The 6,762-nt window shown below is 35.8% G+C and overlaps 1 pseudogene; it reads right to left on the bottom strand.

Annotated features, from left to right (window-relative positions):
* Nucleotides 1-873: 873 nt before the first annotated feature.
* The window catches only part of LOC119583390, a 16,556-nt pseudogene continuing 10,667 nt past the window's right edge, over nucleotides 874-6,762 (bottom strand).

Raw genomic sequence — 6,762 nt, 5'->3', positions numbered from 1 at the left:
CCCTTATCCTTTCAGTTTCATGACTATCAGGGTGTTTGGTTTCTATTCATCCACAAACAAATCAGGCTGAAATAGGCTATCCAGTTTATTTGTAAGGTCCTCCACCACTGTCTTCTTTTTCACTTTTTAATAACTTTTGTATCAGACCTCATGGGAACAGAAAAGAGATAACTGGTGTATGGCTCACGTCACCTCTCTAAGTCAGGTAAAGCTTCCCTTCACACAACCAAAAATTTTTGTCTTCTACATTCTAAGAGATCTCATCTCATCAGAGCAATAATGTAGAATACCAGAATGGATACTTCCTCTGATTTTTATCTCTTTTGGATTTAACCTATATCTGCTGGGCCACACTTATAGCCATTATAACAAATAGACTCAATGTGCCGGGTACGGCTATAGACTTCGCGCATCGTTAGAGGGCACTGGGCAGAAAGTTTTGCTACATGTAGCGGACTCCCAGGCCAAACAGCAGGGCCGTTGCCAGAAGCCTCCAGAATCAGTGACACTGAGTGATTTCAGATACCGCCATTGCAAGGTTAGGTTAACCTAACCTAACCTAACATCTTTACAGCTTGCTCAAAGATAAATAGTAGTGTGTGTGTTTGGCTCGGGCTGTGGTTGTTCAGGAAAGAAACCTTTAACCCTTAACTGCTGAGTGGCAAATACATACGTCATGGTTTATCTGGACACAATTACGGATGGTATGTACATACATGCCAGTTTACCTGGACACAATTATGGGTGGCATGTGAATACATGCAATGGTGCACCAATTCCATTTTTGAGGGGTATTTGTCCTAAATGACTCCAGAAAGGGCCAAATAAGTGGAAATCTGTTTAATGTGTGAGGGACGCGAAACCATGGTGTGATTACAACTGTTATGTGTGGGTTAAACAGAGTTATAGGCCCGTAAGGGGCCAGGATGTTCCTCTTACTTCTTAAAAATAAATAAATATACATTACACTTCCTCTTGAAAATTCATTATTGTTAACAGCATATGGGTTTACGTACCAAAAACTTTTGACTGAATATGGTTAAAAGGCCACTGGTATTCCAAGCAGCTTTCTTTATTTTGAAGCAATAATCCTCCCCTCCCCCTTTTTCTTTCTTTTTTTTTTTTTTATCAAAACAAGTTCTAGAGTATCAAAAAAATATCATGCTATTGTATGCTTGTCTAGATACCATGAAGATTCTTTTGAATCAATAATAGCACTTACATCAAGGTACTGTGTGATGAGGTCAACCTTCTGCCGAGTATCATCGACCATGTCAACATCGTTTACAGGTTCTTCCTTTAATCGTTTTAGAATAGCTTTGGGGTTAAACTTCGACGTACTTTTTCTAGAAGCCCCCTTTTCATACTGCTTCGATGTGTCGGAGGGTGAATACTGCGAAATTTTCCTAAAATGAAAGTTTTAAGTTAGGTCATATTTTGTTACATGTATTTCTTACAAAAAATGAAGTGCATCCCTTACTCTCATATTTTCTATAATAACTAATACAACAGAAATATATTTACTATTTACAAGTTGTTTAAGAATAGAGGATCAATTGCAGCAATGAAGACCTTTTTAAATCAATTTGTAGCAGATTTAAGATGGCATTATTTCTAAATTGTTTGAGAACAACTTACGCTATGAGGACCTTTCAAAAATCAATTGGAATATTGCTTTTATTCTTGTCTTAGATATAGCTGATAATCTAATATGGTAAAAGAAGCACTTCTGTTATAACATAATAATGCTTAGGGACATCAAACTTTACTTCCCCATCTGTAATGCCATAGATCTCCTTAAAATGTCCTTCAACATGAGCAACAGGAGGCATCCCTGAGAGGCATTGATACATTCCACAAGTGGAGTGAGGCAAGGTGGGAGGCGGGATAAATACACTTCTACATCCTCCTCATCATCCAAGTCATCTACATACTCTGGCTGTCTAGTTTCTGGGTTTATTTTCATCTCTGCATTTGGAGGTGGGAGGAGGGCCTGTAATTGACAGATGAAGAATTAGTCATTAGTCATTTTGTGCATATACAGAACATGAAATTTCTAGATCAAATACAAAGAAGTAAAGCAAGAATGAGAACACTTGCCTCCCTGAAGCTCTGGAGCAGATTAGTACCGTGACAGAGATCATTATATCTTATGGTGTATAATGAATAATGGTTCATCTAGCACCTGATAGGGAAAGTATGCTAGATTTGTCTGCTATAAAAACAGTTCAGTCAAACTGGTCCGCTGTAAGGAGAGAAAAATGCAATATAAAATGCTGTACTAATAATCACAAGGATTTTTTTACAAGATTCAGTTGTGGCATTTTTTATATTGTCAAAAATATGATCATAAATAAAAAAAAAAAAAAAAAATAATTAAATTTAATGTTATTAAATAAAGTATACAAAGATAGCCATTTCAAGATCAACAAAAAAATTGGTTCTATTACAACAAAAGAAAAATGGCAGCTGCAAATTCAAAAACCATTAAATACCAAGTATTCTACTACTGCCTGCCTCTCAAACTGCTTCAGTAAGGAAAAGGCCACTGCTCTTCTGTGTTGCTTGTCGTCCGCATAATAGAATATAAGAAACCTTAAGAGCTCCGGGGAGTTCCCCTTCCTTGGTCCGAAACCCACGTGTAGGCATTGCTGGTTGAATCAATGACTGCAACCTGTACGACAGCCGGAAACCTTGCATAGCTTTCATCCCAATAAAGCCTGGGTATTTCTTCTCTAGTCCTGCAGTGCTTATCTGCTGAATGTGCTATGTTTTCCTCTGTGTCGTAGACATGCAGACCAAGAAAGGTACAATCTGGACGGGGTGGACAAGCCCTTGTGCTAACACCAGCTGGATCACTCGTAGTGCTGAGTGGCGGACAACCACACTGCCAGCTACAACACACTCTAAACCTGAAAAAAATATTAATTCACTAGTTAGTTTACATTTTCTTTTTCTTTTTTATCAAAAGTCTTTAAAATGCCACGGTTACTTATATATATCTCTCCTCAATGTTTTAACCACACAACACCTAGGTAATTTGTAAATCTAAATCAACAATAAATATAAACTATACCCTTTGAGATACATCTGGATGATTGCTGTGCCATGGAGACTGAACATCACACATTTCTTTCAGATTTTCACGAGTTTTCTTTTTGCCCCTGAAACAGAAAAATAAAGGTTTTCAGTTAAAAGATTCCAAAACAAATAGTTTTTGTATCTACATACAATCATAGAAATCATAATTAGCAATGGGCCTCAAAAGAAACAACAAACAAAGCCTAAGAGTGAGTCCATCATTGGGACTGGCCATATCAAAAAGAACTGATAGGTTACAAATGGTATGTTTTAAAATAAATATAGTTTGTGTATAGATTTTAAAAAAATTTCACTCTTGATCTGCTTGATCATCCTGATTTCTTCCTCCTGGAGATAAGTCTCCACATTTTGTAGGGTCTGGGTGCGCAGCTTGGTGTTAACGGACGGGTCGAGTAACATCATATGATACAGCTGCTTTAGGCGAGACCCCATCATCAGTTCATATGGCGTATGCAAACAAACCCTACTGCTTGAAGGGTACAGTACTGCAAGTTTATATTGGGGAAAACCCATGAAGTACATCAAGGTCTCAAATACTGCTCGGTGATATTATCCTTTAGAGAGAGAGAGAGAGAGAAATTGGTACAATATATACACTGGTATACATAAAATAAAATAATATGATGGACACAAGAAATGAAAATTAATCCTTTTCCCCGCATCATACTCATTTTTCACAAGTTTGAACGTTTTGAAGAAGAACAAAAACAAGAAGGAAAAGAAAGAGTATAAATATAAATGAACCCAAATTTTAAACAAAAAACGGGCTTCTAAACTTCAAATCATTAAAAATCCATCTATCGGTGGTCTTCACAAAGCGTTTTTGTGACTTACCGGCAGCCCACATCTCACTACTTGGTTCTTGAGGTCAAAGTGTTTCAGCAGGAGGCCAAAGGATAGAGAGCTCTTCTGAAGAAGGGCTTATAATTCTCTAGTCGAGGATTATCTGGTTTTTTCCCCATTCAGCTTTTGTAGTCGGAAATAAAGCTGTGATACCTAAATAAAAAGAGAATTTAGATCAGGATAAAAGACCTCAGCATATGAGTGAAAAATTTTTCTATCTTAACCATGTTATATTTTAACCAGTATGAAATGACATTATTCTGTCAAGGTTAAGGTGCTGTTTACCAATTTCTTAGCAAATGTGAATGTGAGCATTTGTAGCAAGCCAGTACTTGCTGGCAACTAGAGGCTGGTGAAAAGTCTCTGTTGCAGTTGGGTAAATAATACAGAAAAATTTAGTAAACTTATGTATACATGGGGTTCATTGCACCTGGCCAATTCCAATTTGGCAATCTATGCATCTGTTTTCTATGTACTACGATTTATCTTCACAAAAAAGACAAACTATATTCAATGACATTCTTCTTATTGCATTTGTTTCATGGTTCTTAATATACAGTTTTTGTTTTTTCTTTTGGCATCAGAAACATATCCTAAGCTTGCTTGCTTTCTTAATTTTTTTTTTTTCACAAACCCGTAAAAAGAAAAATTTAAAAAACTAATGGCTAACCTCCTCCCTTTAAAGTTTAAGAATAGATCTTGCAACAAAAAAAGATGTCGTAAGTACAAAGTAATATATCAAATAATTTTCTTTGTTGTTCTAGGAATAAACTTGCAGATAGACAATCAGAAGGAAATATGTTTGCCTTTTAGTCATTGATTACTTGTTTGACTTCCTACATACAGTCAATGAAATACTTTTGATCTAATAATTAGCCCCAAAAAATTATCTAACAATACACTCTTACCTGTTAAAGCAATCTTTGATCAATCTATAGTTTTTAGTGACAGGTTGACTATAGAACCTAGAAGAGCCAAGCAAGATGTTATAACTGTGCGATCATGTTGTAAGATTAATTTGACCGCATCCTCTCTAGTGAGACAAGAAAGTCTCACTAGGGTGCTCCATCAAAGGCACAACCAATTCTAAAGTTCGAGCCACCACACCAATCATTGTGTAATCCCTTGCGTCTGAGAATGGAGATTATAAGTATTAATGGTAGTTAAAGTTAGGGTATCATTTTTATCATTTAATGACAAATCTATATCTTAACTCTTATTTATCAGCAAATATTAAAAAACTGTAAAACAAAAACTTACCCGACACCTCCCTGCCAAATATGGTTGCAGTGTAATAGCATGGTCCACCAAAAGTTGGGGACGGATTTTAGCAAAGAGGTAGAGTGTCTGGTGACATGCCAAAAGACGCTGTGATGTGGTTCTTGGCTGATCTGTAGGCTGGTTCTCCAGGTCTCCCTCTTCCAGCACCAAGATATGTCTCACCAAACAGTCTACAATCTGCTTGCAAGCCGTTACTAATGACTTGGAGGTTCTGTATTGACCTTTGTAACATCATCTTTGTCTTCCTTTGGGCGAAACATCTGTTGGTTTGAAAATTATAAAATTATATTTAAAAAAACACTTGAAAAAGAAAGAAACAAAGATTACAGAAAGGTTGAAACACATTTAAAAGACATGATCACAGTTGACTTGAAATTTAACTTACACTGTGCAAGAGCTGTTCAAACCAATCCAAGCCAGTATCTTTGCAGGCTATAACCACTTCTGTGATATTGTTTACTTTTCTCAATAATGACTCTTCATCTAATTGTGGTCTCTCTCGCACAGGTGTGAACCACATGTTCTGAAAGATGAAAATAAGATGCGTCTTACAGATGAAATCAAAGTAACATATACACTATTACCTTTTGATTTTTTTTTTTTTTTTTTTAACTTTATTATTAATAATCACTTTAATAATTTGATTATCATGTATGTGAAAACCTAATCTCTAGTCTTACAATGATATAACTGCTATAAAGATAAAGATTGGAGTCTATTACATATTTCTAGTAGGTACCTATTGGTAATTTGTAAATTTACCCCTGGATATGTATTCTATGAATCAGTGAATGAATCAATAAATAAATAGATAAATAGAAATTGGTAGTTTATCAATAACATTTTCACATTTCATCACTGAAAATATAGCAGAATATGAAAACCGTATATATATACTAACCTGGAAGACCTCCTGAACTAGTTTTTTGATACCCTCCTCGTCATTGACTCTTCGGATCATTTCACACAAATCTCTGGAATTTTGTTGAAGTCTGGACACTCTAAACAGATATCCTTTTAAAATCTTGATGACTCTTTTTCTTACACTAACACCGTGTCCTAAAAGAAAGAAAAATTGTGATTTCCAACACTCTTTTCATACCATCATCATGCTATAAAGAACTGAACTTTACATTAAATAAAAAAGGACATACAGTAGAGCTTGCACGTAACAGGAACTCACCAAAATTCTAGCAGCAATCATATTATAATATGTGTTCAAGACTTCTGGGCGTGATAGGACAAATTTTCCAACCAAGTCAACAGCTGCTTCTCTTACAGAGGTGGAGTGGTCTAAGAATGAGTGATGCACACCCATCTGCATATCATTCCTCGACAAAACTCCTGGATCAGCTTCTACCACCATAGTCAGGCACTTCATGCCTTCGTGCGCACCGCAATGGCTGACTCTGTTAATACTCTCAAAATCTGTTGCCAGAGATATAATCATTATAGTCTTCATGAAATTAAAAATGAAAAAAAGAAGAAAAAGAAAGAAAGAAAGAAATTATTATAAAAAAACACTGTTACAAAATA

Source organism: Penaeus monodon, chromosome 17, assembly GCF_015228065.2.
Source record: "Penaeus monodon isolate SGIC_2016 chromosome 17, NSTDA_Pmon_1, whole genome shotgun sequence".
Lineage (NCBI taxonomy): Eukaryota > Metazoa > Arthropoda > Malacostraca > Decapoda > Penaeidae > Penaeus > Penaeus monodon.
The sequence above is the reverse complement of the archived record's forward strand: the minus strand, read 5'-3'. Positions and strand labels throughout refer to the sequence as shown.